This window comes from Cannabis sativa, chromosome 3, assembly GCF_029168945.1.
Source record: "Cannabis sativa cultivar Pink pepper isolate KNU-18-1 chromosome 3, ASM2916894v1, whole genome shotgun sequence".
Classification (NCBI taxonomy): Eukaryota; Viridiplantae; Streptophyta; class Magnoliopsida; order Rosales; family Cannabaceae; genus Cannabis; species Cannabis sativa.
In genome coordinates this window covers 33,357,294-33,374,724 of record NC_083603.1, presented here as the reverse complement: position 1 = coordinate 33,374,724, position 17,431 = coordinate 33,357,294, and positions in this window count along the sequence as shown.

Sequence of the window (17,431 nt, the reverse complement as noted above, 5' to 3'; positions counted from 1 at the left end):
AAGAACCATGTCAAAAGATAAGACTAATGGAAAAACTAAATTAGTTTCAACACATAAACACGATCACAACATTAAAATTAATTAAGGAATGAACTCCTTATAATTCTAACCCCATAAAAATATTAATTGGAATTAAACTAATAATAGTAAATTAATAAATGAAAACAAAAATCTGAAACAGAGGGCGTCGTTGAGCCAACCGAACCACTCTCAGACCACTGTTCTTGAACCCCTCACTAAAGAAGACGTTGATGTGGGAATGAGAAAAACTTGGGCATCAATCAAGAAGATCAATACAATAGTCTTCTCCTTCGATAATATCTTGTCCTCAAGTTTATTGTCTATACAATTGCCTAAGGCTTGCCGAAAAACTCTGTGCATGAATTCTTGAATGGGAGAGATGGTGGACAGCCGATAAAATAAGAGAGAGGGAGGGAGGCGATTCAAATCTGTTAGGGCTCTTCAGTTGAAAGCCTTTGCTGTTCCATTTAATTATTATCTTTTGCCACTTATAATATCATACTCATAATTTTAATCAAAGGCAAACTCACCTTCCAGAGAATTATTCTCACCATGTATATTATTGGTAATGATGATGTCGTTTGTAGAAGACTAGAGTCTTCCTCATACAAATCCTTTTGGAGTTGCTGTAAATCACCAAATAAAATAATACTTCAGAGGCGAAAATAAAGGAGGAGAAGAGACGATATGAAAACTAGGTTTTGTGTGTGATAAATTTATATTAGAATTATTTAATTTAGGATAAATACTTATTTGGTACCTTGTATTTTATTAAAATACAAACTTAATACCTTATGTTTCTAATAATAATCACTTGGTACCCCTTATTTACAAATCATACACACTTGATACCCTCTCTTTAAATTTAGTGGATATAAATTTATAGTATGACTAAATTACCCCTTGTTTTAATATTTTTATTTAGATTTAAATTGTTTTAAAATATTATCTGATTTTATTAAAATCAAAAATCAAAAATAAAATTCTATACGATTCAACTTTTACAACAACAGCAATCTACATTTTTTCAACTACAAATACAACACTTTCCCACTAAACCTAGAGATTCTCAACACTTCTCTTTTTTCTTCTTCACAACTTAATAACAAAATATATAAGTAATAATAATAAAGAAAAGAAGCGTGACTTTTATCAAAGTTCACAAAACCAAGCATCAATGGCGAAAAATACCCAACAAAGTTTACAGCTAACAAATGATTCTAAGTGCTCGGCATATGCATTAGTTTCCAGGAGCAAAGTTTCTTAAAGTTACGTAATAATTTATATATATGCTGCAAACAGAATATACAAAAAAATAAAGAAGAATATGGAAGAAAGAACAGACCATTATTCACATCTAAAAAGGCAGTAGAGATAATAATAAAAGCTTTTCATTTTTTTTCTTCATTTTGAATAAAGATAAATATGAAATTTTAATCGTATTGAGTTTTATTTTAATAAAATATAGTATTTTAAAATAATTTAAATTCAAATAAAATATTAAAATGTGGGGGTAATCTAGTCATACTAAAAATTTATGTCTACTTAATTTTAAAGAAAGGGTACCAAGTCGGTAGGATTTCTAAATAAAAGGTACCAAGTAATAATTATTAGAAACATAAGTATTTACCCTTTAATTTAACCATAATATAAAAAAATAATGATAATAATTAAAAAAATTATCCTCCCACAAATTTAGTTAAATCGTTTTGTCATTTCACTTTTTGACACTAATAAAACCCCTAATATCAAATTTTAGACCATCCACTAATTTGTACAAATTACTTACATTGATTACATGAACTTCCTATTTTACCCTTTTTTTAAAAAAAAAATTGGTAAAAACTGAAAAAATCTCCCTCTCTCTTCCCTCTCGTGCACCTCTCTCTCTCTCTCTAGAAAAAACTGAAAAAACTTCCCTCTCTGTCGTCCATCTCTCTCGTCCCTCTCTCTCTTCCTTGTCGAATGGTTGTTTCTCGGTGGGCGGTGGTGGAAAATTGGAGCACACCCCAATCTCACTCAAGAATCTTACACCATTATAATGGGTAAGTTGCGTTTTAAATATTTTGTTAGACTTTATGTAGTTTGCTTTCGTTATATGTGTCGTATTTGTTGGAAGTGGTGGTTTTTGGTCTAAAATGGTAGAGATCTTGCAGATCTAGTTTTCTGTCGAAATCTGAGTTTCCTAGATATTCTCGACAGTTTATCGATAGCATATCGATGCTATGTCGATACCTTGCTAAAAAAGGCCAGGGATGACCATTATCGACATGTTGTCGACAGTTTGTCGATATCATGTCGATTAGAAAAGCAAAATAAAATTTAGAAGTTATTTCAGAATTTATCGACATGTTGTCGATAGTATGTCGACATTTAGTCGACCAACAGTGTCGACAATATATCGATGGAATGTCGATGTATTGTCGACTTTAAGATAAAAAATTGAAAAAAAAAACATAACAAACATAACCTAACAAACATAATATAACATTGAAAAAAGAAACATAACAAACATAGTATTAAAGAGTTCATTAAAAAAAAAAAACAAACATTAAAACTCTCCACAAAACAACCATAAAATAACAAATTAAAATTGTTTGGCTTGTGGGTGAGACTTGCAATACTTGCATAAAGATCCAGGCTTTACCGGTTTACCATTAAAGATGCCTAATTTGCAACGACGACACCTTTCGGGGAACCCTGGTGGTGGAGCCGGCCATACACCAGTTTTGCTAAATTGTGCTTCAAGTTGTATCAGCCTTAACTCGTTCCGATTTTGTTCTTTTTCAAAACGTCTATAGTCGTCTAGAACTTTTTGCATTTGAGGAGTAACTATGCCAACATCAGGCTCCTGCTTGAGCTCTTCAGGAGTTAGAATTGGGAATTCGCCCTTGTTCTTTCTAGTAGACATATTTAGAAGTTAGGAGAAGTATAAGAGAAATTTGCCTTTAATTTTTAAGTATAAGAGAAGTAGAAGAGAAGAGCACTTATAAATTAGAAAGGAATTTGCTTTTATATAGCAGTATACATGATGGGAATGTAAGAAAAATTAATGGCCATTAAATGTGTAACTGTACAAGTGCAACGCATGAAGTGTAATTATCGACAGAATATCGATACTATGTCGATAATTTGTCGATTACACACAAAACGAAAAAACCGGCAAGCATATTATCGATATGATGTCGACGTTATGTCGATGGCTTATCGATAGTACACGTGTCTGACATGCAAATTGGTGGTTGGGAATAGTTGTTGGGAATGTAGAAAAAATTAATTAACATTAAATGTGTAACTGTACTAGTGAAACGCATGCAATGTGTATTTATCGAGTGAATATCGATACAATGTCGATAGCTTGTCGATGGTTGAAAAGATTAATTACCATTGTACACGTGTCTGGCATGCAAAGTGCATTGTGGAGTCTATATCGATACTATGTCGATAATTTGTCGATAGTTTATCGATGAGAACTGCAAAATGAAGTGTTGCTATTTTTATCGACATAATGTCAATGGGGTATCGATAGAATGTCAATATTTGTTATTTTTTTGGTATTTTTTCCTGTACTCACCTTTTTTTGTTTGAAATTGCAGGATCGACAGTGTTTCTTGTTGTATTGTACGATGGTGTTTGGTGTGTTGAGGGTTATAATTGAGTTTACAAAGCAGAAGGCAGCTTGACGTTGACAGTTAAAACTGACACAACCCTACAACAAATGCGCCAAATTTTATATGAAGAGTTGGAGGTTGATCCTTTGGCGTATGATTTAAAATTGGAGATTTGTTCCTTGTACATGAAGGGACAAATGGTTCCGCCAGAGGTTATTAAGAAAGAACGCCAACTTAGAACGTTCTTAGAGATGAGGGCAACAATGTCAAACATAGAGTTTATGCCATTATTCGTGACCAAGGTGAGAAAAGTTGGGAATTCGGAGACTACGCCGCCTACTAATCCTCTCCCTCGGAGTGTGGTAGGGTCTTTCGTTCCCGAAACAGATGTTGGGATTGGTGTGAATGAGGAGGTTCCGACCAATGTAGAGGTTCCGACCAATGTAGATCAACAGCAAGAAGCGACAGGATTTGATAGTTTGAGGAGTTCGATACTACCTTCTACAATAACGATCCTATTATAGATTTGAATATGGATGATGAACATGATTTGGCCTTCGCTGAAGCCTGAAAGTACAACTTGTTGATTTTGATGATCCAAATTACCAAGTTGATTATCTTTAGATTGATTGATTTCAAGATATGAATTATAGACATGAATTAATAGTCAAGCAGTAAATCACACAACAATTTACAAGCTTCATCTGCACTGAGAACACATCTCAGCCGACTAGTGCTTGGGTTCCCCGAACCAGGGTAAATTCATCTACTAATTCTCAAAGGTTCATATTACAATTTCCAATTCTCTCTAAAGGAATCAAATACAACCTTAACAGCAATTAGTAATGAATTACCAACAACAATCAAGAACACTGATTGTTAATGCACAATCCCTTGTGCAGCAACTGAGCTCTTCTTCAACATGCCTTCAACCTGAAATCCCTTCAGATCTGATGATGAAGATGACACTGAACTCCCTTCAGTTTGAACTCAGCAATTCCAAATTCAGATCATTCCGCCATTGATGATCATCCTCAAGCTCCACGATCTGACCTGTAATCACAACAACAAGAAACAAGATACGACTCTATCTCCACACACAACCGAAATAACTACCTGAACGATTTTATGGATAATTCATTTACTAACAGAAACCGACTATTTATATATCCACAAAATAAGTCCACCTGGCACTAACTAATACTTAACTGAAACTCACGTAACAGAACGCTAGTGTAGATATAATAGACTAAAAACATAGATACGACTAGACATTGAACAGAACAAAAACTGTCACAAAATAATGACACTAACATTCTCCCCCTTGACAGGTTATGTTCAATGACAAACAAACAAAACTAAAGACCACAAAAAAAAAAAAAAAACAGAGTTAATAATCCAGATATATATGTCTTTAGGAATATAAACAAAGCTACTACAAAACAAAAATGAAACACAAATATCTCCCTCTTCATTGAATATGATCTGTGGGTTCCTGTGCTGTGCCAGACTCCCCCTGGGAAGGTGGCCCAGTCGACACCAAGGGTGTTGTAGAGTCAACTGGAGGATCCAGATCAGGTTGTGCTGAACTGGTGACAGGATCAAATGCTGAAGGCTCCCCCTGCATATGTGCATTACTTCTAGACGTGTCAGATGATGCACCAAACGAATCACGATGAAACTCAGGCAAAGAGATGTCAGGCAGAGAATCCCTAGGAAAATGGTGCAAAAGAGTTGACTTGATAGAGCGAACCATTTGATACATGGAGGCCTCAAAGGCAAGCTGACGCTTTTGATCCTTCTTATAACGTTTGGCAAAAGATTGAAACTCAGAAAACATTTGTACCTGCCAGCTGGAATCCGAAAGTCCTTTGAACATAGGAGACTTACCTTTACTCACTTTGGTTCCAGAGGGAGTGGTTGAGGAAGGCTTCCTATTGACCACAGAGAGAAAGCTCTTACTGAGAACCGGATTCTGAACTTGATAATCATGCGTTGTAAGAGGAGTGTGAGCATCCATAAGAACTCGTTGAACTAGACTTGGAAATGGTAGCTTGTTACGAGTGCCAGTAGTTTCTGAGGCTTCAAGTATCCTTTCAAAGATGAGCGAGGGTAGATCAATGGACACATTAGTGCCTACAGCATACAAGAACTTGCCAATCTCAAGTGTAACAATGGAAAAATGAGAATTAGGAAACCAATTGTACAAGGCTATCCGATGAAGAACCCTATAGAATGGAGTCAGATGAGTGACCAGGATTTCCTGTTTCTCCCAAATATAGTCATCCCTGCCAGTTCGCACTCTACCCATCAAAGTTTGATCTGGATTGAAGTGTTTCCCATATGTTGGTTTCCTAATGGACTCAACTTTCAATAAAGATGCAATAGTGGATGGACCAAAAGGAACTCTATGACCCCTAACAAAGGCACTCACACACCCTGGATGACCCTCAGCAATAACAGTCCTATCTAGGTTGGCATAGAATTCTCGAACTAAGATGGGATGAGGAGCAGACAAGTTGGTGACTGTGTTTACCCATTTCCTAAGTTTTAAAAACTCATGCAGTTCAGGAAAATCATCTAAGATAACCACTTGTTCGAACCAAAGCTCACGACTACCAAACCACCGTTGATAAACAGAGACTTTAGAGGCATCAACAAAACATTGTACTGTTGCTGGGTCGACAGTTGATATAGGTGCTTTGGGAAGTTTGGACTTTTTAGAACATCTAGACGACCGTTTGGGAGATGAATCTGTAGAGGCAACTGGAGTGGGTTTTTTCTTGGATTTCTTTTCAGGTGGTTGATATGTGGTGTCACTTGAGGATTTTTGTTTGGTTTGAACACGTTCACTGGTTGGGGTAGGAATAGAAACCTTAGATGGAGGACGAGGAAGGCCTACGGGTTTCGAGGGAGACTGGTGACTCGACGAAGAACGAGTGACTCGTTTTGACACAGGTGGGGAAGGAGACGACAGTGAAGGTCGAACCTTTTTAGAGAGAGGAGGAGCCTTACTTAGAAATGTACGAGGTTTCTGACTGACCGGAGGTGAGGGTGGAGACGGAGTCGACTCAGGACTTGGGGGATGTGCAGAACCACCAACCTCCGACTGATAGAGGACAATGTCACGACAGGGATTAGGCAGTGCAGTCTCGACTGTAGGAGCCACTGTAGGATCACCAGTCGATGCCATGGATGGAACAAACATAGCAACAGGGGGTACTGCAATGGGTGTGGTATTCTCCATGATAGAGAGAAAAAAATTTGAATGGTGCAGAGCTTAGGGTTTCTGAGAGGAAAGTGAAGGAGTGAGACTGATCACTTTCCGTAGGCCTTAAGTATAGGCACCCTAACACAACTGACCAAGCAAGAATAATGATGATTTTTTTTAAAATTTGATTTTTGCCAAGGAAAACGTACGCGCCTAAATTGATTATTTGCCACCACATAATATGGCACACTAAACGAAACAAACCAATGTCATCAGGAAATGAGAGTAATATAGAAACCAGAAATGTGACAAATATACCAACAATATTTGCACTCAGCCCACACTAAGACAAAACAGATAATAATAAAAAAACTTAGAGATACTCAAATTTTAGGAAAAAATTGGTATCAACTGATCAATGAATACAGTTTCTGAGTACACACATATTGCACACCTTGAGCAACAGATCATTACCCCATCCCCAGCCACAATGATACTCATGAGAGCACTAAACCTTGAATCTCCATACGTGTGTGAACAGTGATCTCATGTGGTCCAAGAAGAGTGAATATCAGCTGGACCACTCTCTCAACTAAGCAACAACTGATAATAGAAAAATGACGATTTTTTTTATATATATATAAAGCCCTTTTTTTATATATATATCACTCTGGCTCTTGCTTTAGTACCCAGACATCGCTTTCACTCTCTTCCAGAGATGTAGTCGTCCTCTTTGAGTACCAAGAACTAATAGAGAAGGAGCATACTACTTATTAGAGAAAGGTTTAAGAGAGCTCTTCCCATTGCATCTGGAAGAGGTAGCCTTTTTGTCTGGGGAAGATTCAAGCGTAGTATCAATCAAAGTAGCATATAGTAGATGGGGAAAGACATAACAACCCATTGCTCAAGAACTTTGAAATACAAGCATACTCATAGGCGAAATTGATTGATCAGATGACACTAAGAACAATTTAGATAGTACAGAGACCAATACATGTTCTTAAGTGAGTAAAAGTTTGAGTATCTAAAGCTTTAGTGAACAAATCTGCTAATTGATTCGTTGTGGGCACATGAGATATTGACAGCATATTTGACTCAACTAGTTCTCGGATAAAGTGATACCTGATGTCGATGTGTTTAGTCCGAGAGTGCTGCACAGAGTTCTTAGAGATGTTTATGGCGCTTGTACTGTCACAAAAAATGGTCAGTGTATGTTGAGGATATCCATAATCAGTGAGCATTTTATTCAGCCATATTAATTGAGTGCAGCAGCTACCAGCTGCAATATATTCTGCTTCTGCAGTGGAAAGGGAGATGGACTGCTGTTTTTTGCTATACCACGAGACTAGGTTATTTCCAATGTAAAAGCAACCCCCTGAAGTGCTTTTCCTATCATCTATACACCCTGCCCAACCAGAGTCACTATATCCTACCAAAGAGGTATTTGTGTCACAACTATACCAAAGACCATAGTTAACTGTCCCAGCTAGATATTTGAAAATTCTTTTGACTGCAGAGAGATGAGACTGTTTAGGATTGGCTTGATACCTGGCACATAAACCTACACTGAAGGATATATCAGGACGACTCGCTGTGAGATACAGTAAGCCACCTATCATACTTCTGTATAGAGTGGGGTCTACAGGGTCACCAGACTCATCTCGTGACAATTTGGATGTGGTGCCTATTGGTGTATGTGCATGCTTGACCTGTGAGAATCCAAACTTATCTAACATAGACTTGACATATTTGGATGTGATATGAATGTGCCATGATCTAGTTGTTTTATTTGGAGTCCTAGAATGAAATTAAGGCCACCTATTAAGCTCATTTCAAACTCACTAGTCATTAAGGTGACAAATGTATGGACTTCACTATCACAAGTTGAGCCAAAAATGATGTCATCAACATATATTTGGGCGACAAAAATTCCTTTGTTAATATGTTTAATGAATAGAGTGCTATCTGCAGTACCTCGGGTGAAGCCATGAGAGATGAGAAATGAGGTGAGTCTATCATACCACGCACGTGGAGCCTATTGCAGTCCATATAAGGCTTTATTGAGCTTGTACACATGGTGTGGATAATGTGGATCTTCAAATCCCTGTGGTTGTTTGACATAGACTTCCTCTTGAATTACCCCATTGAGAAACGCACTCTTGACGTCCATTTGGAAGAGTTTGATCTTCAGAAAGCATGCAATGATGAGAAGTAGGCGTATGGATTCTAAGCGTGCCACTGGTGCAAAGGTTTCATCAAAGTCGATGCCTTCTACCTGACTATATCCTTGAGCCACAAGCCGAGCTTTATTTTGAGTCACTGTCCCAAATTCATTAGACTTGTTTTTAAAAAGCCATTTTGTCCCTATAACATTCGCACCATCTGGCCGAGGGACCATTATTTATACACCAAGTCTCTTAAAATTTCCCATTTCATCCTGCATTGCAGCCAACCAGAACTCATCCAACAGAGCATCTCGGACACTTTTGGGCTCAATTTGTGACAGATAGCAAGCAAAGGCTAACAAATTCTGCAGTTTTCGTCTAGTGACCATGGTATCATTCGGATTTCCTATGATAGTGGCCTGAGGATGAGCTTTCTCAACCCAGGATGGGGGTCCGTTTTTATATAATTTAGCTTGTTGGGGTTCTTTGGTCAGGGCACTATCAACTTCATTTCCCCTTCCTGGATCACTGGCAATTGCTTGATTGTCACCTGATACACCTGGTGCTGTATTTAGAGACTCTGTAGGTGTGTCAGGATACACTTGAGGTGATCTAGTGAGGACTGGTCTAGGGCCAGAGAGGACAGGCGCATCATCTTCGACCCACACTTCTTCATGTCCTTCTAAGTCATCAAATTTTACGTTCATTGATTTGACTACAGAGAGAGTCCTTTTGTTGAATACTCTGTAAGAACGACTGTTGGTGGAGTACCCCTGAAATGTCCCTTCATCACTCCTGGGATCAAACTTGGCCAAGTGATCACGATCATTCAGAACATAACACGTACATCCAAAAATGTGCATGTGGCTCACGTTTGGAGGTCTTCCTTTCCATAGCTCATAAGCAGTTTGAGAGGTACCAGTGTGAAGATGAACTCTATTGCACACGTAGCAGGCAGTATTGACAGCTTCAGCCCAAAATCGTTTTGAAATATCCTTGGCCTGCATCATGACCCGAGCCATTTCTTGTAGAGTTCTGGTTTTTCGCTCAACAACTCCATTCTGCTGAGGAGTTTTTGGGGCTGAAAATTCATGATGAATTCCCATTCCATTACAGAACTCTGAGAATATGGAATTTTCGAACTCTTTTCCATGGTCACTTCTCAGTCTAAATACTTTTCCAACTTTGGAGTCTTTCTCAATTTGTAGTCTCAGTATCAAGGCAGAGAATGATCCGAATGTGTCAGACTTGTCTCTAAGAAATTCAACCCAGGTAAACCGAGAGTAGTCATCCATCAAGACCATTACATATCTTTTCCCACTGATACTTTCATTCTGCATTGGCCCCATTAAGTCAACATGCATTAGTTCCAACACACGAGAGGTGAGAAGTCTATTAATTGGGGGATGAGGTGTCTTATGTTGTTTTCCAAGCTGACATGGACCACATACTCTCTCCTTGGATACTTTCATGTCAGGAATTCCCCTTACAGCTTGAAGCTTCACCAAGCTTCGGAGATCTCTGTAGTTCAAATGTCCTAGCCTGTAGTGCCATAAGTCAGGTTTGTCCAAGAAGGTCCTGTTGCACACTATGGTATTGCATACAGCGTAGCACTGGTCTACTGTTCTGTTTCCTGTTAAGACAACACACCCATCAGATGAAACTAAACATTGAGTTTTAGTGAAACTTACAGAGAGGTTGTCGTCACACAATTGGTCGATGCTGATGAGATTGGCTTTGAGTCCTCTCACATATAGGACATTAGTCAGCTGAGCTACCCCATTCACATTCACATCACCTCTCTCAGCAATCTGCCCTTTGTTACCATCCCCAAAAGTGGCAGATCCCCCTTTTTCATCTTTGTAGTTAGCTAGCAATTTCTTATTTCCAGTCATTTGACGTGAACATCCACTGTCGAAGTACCACTGACCTTCAACAAAGGCAGACAGGGATAGCTTTGCAACCAGACCAACATCAGGATTTGGTTTGGACTTTATTTTCCATTCTCGACGAGGTTTGCGTCCATGTGACTTATTTGGTTGAGGGAAACTATTTGAATGATTGATCATGGCTTTCAAGTAGTTCTGCAATTTGTAACACTTGGGACGAATGTGGCCTCTCCTATTACAGAAATGACATGTAGGAATGAAATTTTCATTCTGTAGTAGATTGTCTGCATCAGTCCTCCTTCCTTCAAACTTGAGTTTAATGGGTCCAGTTGGAACCTGTCTCTTCTCAGATGAGTCAGATTCATTAATGGTGGTTAAGGTGTCAGGTAACTCATCTTCCTTCTTTGATGAATCGACATTAGAGGGCAGAGAATGCTCAACAGACAGATCATTCCCTTATTTATAAAGCATCTTATATCCTAAGGAAGTTCAATCACCATAGGGCTTCTGAAGCTGTAAGGTTTGATTGATAGCAGCAGTGCGTGGAATGAATTTTAAAGCTTGCTTGGTTCGAATTAGATCAGCTGTGAGTTTATAGATCTCATTCTCCTTTTCATCAAGAAGTCTTTTGAGGTTTTTGACAGTGTCTTTTAACTTTCCTTTTTCAGTCTCCACTTGCTCTAGTGAGTTCTTTAGAGCAAGGATCTGTTTAGTCATGTACTCCCATTGTGCAAACATTTCTTCATAAGCATTTTGTCGACCTGTGCAATCAGCTTCTGATAAGGTGGAGACTGCATCATCTTCAGACTCAACTGGATTATAGCTTTGGGACATCTGCTTATCCTCATATGATCCTTCACTGGCTGTGGAGTTCTTTTCCTCATCACTATCACTCCAGGTTGCTGCAAGGGCCTTTTTCTTTTTTAGTGTGTTGGCGCACTCAGCCTGAATGTGACCATATCCATCACATTCTCTGCACTTAATTCCTCGACCCTTTTGATCAGTAGAGGCTTGTCCTGGTTTGAAGTTTACACCTTTGTTTCTCTTGAAAAGATTTTCTTTGTCAGCTGGTGAATTTTTTCTGTAGTTCTTTTTCAAGAATTTTGCATAGTTTCTCGTTAACAAGGCAACCGTTTCATCTGTAATGCCATTCAAATCTTCCAGAACAGGTTTCTTGTTTTCTTGGTGAATAAGTGCAATGCTGACATTTGAATTTTCTTTCACTACCTCCTTTTGTTTCTTGGTTTTCTTCCACCTGGACAGTGATTGATAGCTCATAATTTTGCAAAGACCCGATGAGTTCGTCAAGATCGAGTTCCTCAATGTTTCTCATTTCTTCGATTGAGGTAACTTTGGACATGAATCTTCTGGGGAGGACACCAAGCACCTTTCGAACCAATTTTGAATTAGAGTAAGTTTTCCCCAGAGCATACGATTCATTCGAAATGTCACACAATTTTGCATGGAATTCAACTACGGACTCATCCTCCTCCATGGTAAGATTTTCAAAGGCCTTTGCCAAGGCACGCAATCTTGATTTCTTGACAGCATCAGTTCCCTCGTTCTTAATTTTCAGCTCCTCCCATGCTTCCTTAGCAATTTCACAATTGGCTATGACCTTCAACTGATTAGTGGAGACAACATTAACCAAGGCATGAAGTGCCTTTGAGTTGAAATTCGCTCTTTCCATTTCAACAGTGGTCCATTGACTCATAGGTTTGGGTATAACGATTTCATTCTCCATCATCGTTGGTTTCCACCACCCTTCTTCTATGGACATCCAAACTCTTTCATCTATAGCTCTCAAGAAAGCACACATCATGGTTTTCCAGTATGGATAGTTGGCTCCTTTCAGCATCGGAGGTCTCGAGGTGGAACCTCCTTCTCTAAACATTTCCATCCTGCACAAAGAAGTGGAAAACAGACACACAAATGTTCTGTAGTTCTTTGAGAGAGAACTCAGAGGAGGTTAGTGACGACAGAATCAATCTTTAAGATTGAATCAAGAATCAAGGATCAAGAATCAGACAGGAGTAGGATCTAACACAAATTTTTAGAAAATTTCAGGCTCTGATACTAATTGAAAGTACAACTTGTTGATTTTGATGATCCAAATTACCAAGTTGATTATCTTTAAATTGATTGATTGCAAGATATGAATTATAGACATGAATTAATAGTCAAGCAGTAAATCACACAACAATTTACAAGCTTCATCTGCACTGAGAACACATCTCAGCCGACTAGTGCTTGGGTTCCCCGAACCAGGGTAAATTCATCTACTAATTCTCAAAGGTTCATATTACAATTTCCAATTCTCTCTAAAGGAATCAAATACAACCTTAACAGCAATTAGTAATGAATTACCAGCAACAATCAAGAACACTGATTGTTAATGCACAATCCATTGTGCAGCAACTGAGCTCTTCTTCAACATGTCTTCAACCTGAAATCCCTTCAGATCTGATGATGAAGATGACACTGAACTCCCTTCAGTTTGAACTCAGCAATTCCAGATTCAGATCATTCCACCATTGATGATCATCCTCAAGCTCCACGATCTGACCTGTAATCACAACAACAAGAAACAAGATACGACTCTATCTCCACACACAACCGAAATAACTACCTGAACGATTTTATGGATAATTCATTTACTAACAGAAACCGACTATTTATATATCCACAAAATAAGTCCACCTGGCACTAACTAATACTTAACTGAAACTCACGTAACAGAACGCTAGTGCAGATATAACAGACTAAAAACCCAGATACGACTAGACATTGAACAGAACAAAACCTGTCACAAAATAATGACACTAACAAAGCCGTAGCGGGACCTTCCTTGAGGTTAGAGTGTGCACCGAGCAACCATGGTACGCAGCGAGAACGACAACCTGTTGGGTTTTGTGCCCTAAGTAAAACCCATTTCAATATTATTAATCTTTTTCCCACAATTTCGAAATTGCATTTCTTTAATGCAGAAATTTTGAATTTTATTTGAAAAATAGATTAAAGTTGAAAATTATTTATTTTGGACCAACTTAAATCAATGATTTTTTTCATTTAATGATTAATTAAAATAAATGAACTAAAATATATTATAATTAGAAATTGAATTAATTAGTCAATGAAAGTCTAGATAGATATTATCTGTTTTGCTTGAAGTATTTTTCTAGTGTATTTAATTAAATAGAAAATTAATATTTAAGTTGATTTTCATCATGATACTTAAATATTTGAAATTTTCCTTTAGTATTTAATTAAATAAGAAAATTATATTTTTTGTTGTAAATTAATTTTTATTAATTTTTGGGCCAACATAAAATTAAGATAATTTTTCCAGGATTTATTTTATTTTATTTTAAAGCATTTTCGAAAGTAGTATTCTTATACACTTCATTTTTGGAAATGCAATATATATATTTATAGAAAATTAAATTTAAGTTGTAAATTAATTTAAATTAATTTCGAAACAACTTAAATTGCATATTTTTCTAAATATTTATGGAAATTATTACTAAGATGGAAATAATTCACGTTATTTTCATATCCATCTAAGTATAATTTATAAATATTACATTAAACTTTATATTTAGAATTTTTCATTCTAAATTGGAAATTTTAATTAAATAAATGTATATATTTAAAATAAATAAATTAAAATAAGTTTCAGAAGAAAATACAACTTTCATTAAATAATGAGCTTTATTATTAGGATATTCGATCTCCATTGTTGGTTTTACATAGCTATTGTTTTAGTGAGTAATCCTCCCTAATGGAGGAATGTTCATTAGCAAGTTAGCACCGTTTAATCTCGAAAGATAAGTAATCTTGTAAGTTTTTTATATAGTATTGATCACCTTAATGGTGGCGACTGTATAAGACTTGCAAGAATATGAAACAATGGTGGAATCTCATAAGATAGAATAGCCTTGAATCTCGCCTAAACGGGACAACGCGGATTCCAATCTTGATCGAATAAAAGGTTGCTAGAATGTTTATCATTTTAGATGAGCTGACAACTCTATTCAATGGATGGTATCACTGACTCTCGCCTAAACGGGACACTGATATCAGTTTGTTGAAAACCTTGGAAATTATTTAGGATTGTATGTTTTAGTATTTTCACTTGTCATTCCTACTTGCTATATGTTTAATAATTTCTGAATTGTGTATGAATTTATATTGAACCATGTTATTTTCTGTTATTAAATTGTAGTTTAATTTCAAATCTTCATTGTTGGTCTAACTTGGTTTGTTTTTCTAATGAGATAAATCCCTAATGGATTTTCACCATTAGACTAACATAATAGTGTTAGATCTCGAAAGATAAATATTGTAAATGCGACATCTAGCTGTTCATCAATTGATGACACCTTAGACTAGTATTTACAATATGAAACAAGAAGATTGTATAAATAAGATTACTTTGACTCTCGCTAATCGGAGCATCGTTGGATTCTTATTTAAATACGAAATTATCCTAATTCCTCTTAGCTTATTCATTTAGAATTAGCTCAATAACATATCATTGGATGAATGGTCTATAAATCATATAGTGTCATTTTATTTTCTCTTAAGAAATTAAATGACGCATATGATTATATTCTCGAAATTCTATCCCAAAATGATATAAATCCTCAATCTTAGAAATCTCCTACTTGTATGGGCAAATCAACTTAGAGTTAAATTAGTAGTGGTGGTCCAAGAAAGAATTACTCATCATACAGTTACACTTTCACAAGTCTTTGATAACCATTTTCAATCAATGGATTCAAACTGTATGAGTTGAGTATTCTGTGACCAGAATCCACTTGCACTATTCTAAGAACTCTTTGATGTAACTAAACCTAAGTCATAAAAAGATACAACCACATATTTTTTAAATCTATGGCATTTGTATCTTGTTCATAGTGGTTTTGACAAGATCATTCTCTGCAAAGAGTTAATATGCCTATATCCACTGAAAGTAAGTTCATCGCATTCGCAGATGGATGTACATTCAGGGGTGGATATGAGTTTTCGTTGTATTCTTAAAACGTTCACTCTAGATTTTACCTTATGCAAAAAAATTTGAAATGTTTGAAAAATTTCATGAATTTGTAGCAATGGTGAAAAACCATTAAGGTAAGTGGTTAAAGATCTTGCGAACTGATAGGGGTGGAGAGATTGTTAGTAGATATGCAGTTCAAAGATCATTAACTTGATTTTTTGAATTATATCCAAACTTACCTCCCCAGAAATTCGATTTGCATATTGATGATTTGTTACTAATCGTTGCCTAAATCCTTCTATGGTAATACAATTTTAGAATGATGCAATGGGTGTATACTTAATGTAAATCATTACTAAATTCATGGATGACCTAATCGAAATCTTAAGAAAAGCTAGACCTGTTAACCTTGGTTTGCATGTTTGTTAGCTATTCTAAGTGATTAGGGGTGGACCATCCCATAGTCATTAGATGAGAAAGTGTTTGATTAAACAAATACTACTTTTCTAAGAAAATGACTAAGTCTGAAAATAAAGTAGCAAATAAAGGAGATATATTTTTTTCTTGATTCCATAAGTGTTCTATCATCTTATTCGTTACAAGATGATCCCACTGCCTCTGTTGTCTTAACACAACCTAAGAGGTCAATACCATTTAGTTTTCTTAGACATAATTCACGGTAACTTGTCGCAGTGGGAGGGTTTCTAGGAATCCACCTTATTGTGACTTGGAAGACACTAGTGATTAAAATCCATTGTGAGTTTAAACAAGTAATGGATTGTCAAGATAAGAAACTAAGAAGAAAAGCCAAGAGAACTATAGTTTGATCCATTCACATGGAGTAACCTAAAGTTTTCTATTACAAGGACATAAAAGGAAATTTTCGTTAATAAGTCTATTCAATGGACTTCACAAAACTTCTTGTTCCTAGTATTATAGGTTAGAGTTTATCTAAACCTATGGCTTGTGGTATACCTGGTAATTACTTACTCTAATGCAAGCAACTTACTTTAATAAGATGCTGAAGCATTTTCTTTCCAATGGCAATCTATAGAAGCTTCACAACTTCTAAGCATAGATTTTATTTATCTAAGGAAAAGTCTCAACTATTCCAAAAAAAATAAAGCCATGAAAGAATTTCTTAAATCAAAAGTGAGAGGTCTCAGATATGCTTTTGTATGCCTTCGACCAGACACCTGCTGTTGAGTGGGAGTAATGAGTAGGTATCAGATTAATCTAGGAGAGGAACATTGGAAGACAATCAAGTAAATCTTAAGATTAAGAAGAGGAACTATATGTTAGTCAATAAGGGTGTGTTTAAAACTTTTAGACTACACCACATCAGATTTCAAGACTTGCCTTTGTGCTAGAAAGTCTGCTGATAAAATGGTGATTACTGTAGGGGTGGAATAGTGATTTTGGAGAAGTGTAAAAACCTATCTGAAGTCTCTTAGTCTACCAGAAAGAGACTGAATGTTAACGTTGCAGGAAAGGTACTTATTCAGTCTAAGGAAAGTTCTATACATTTATGGCAC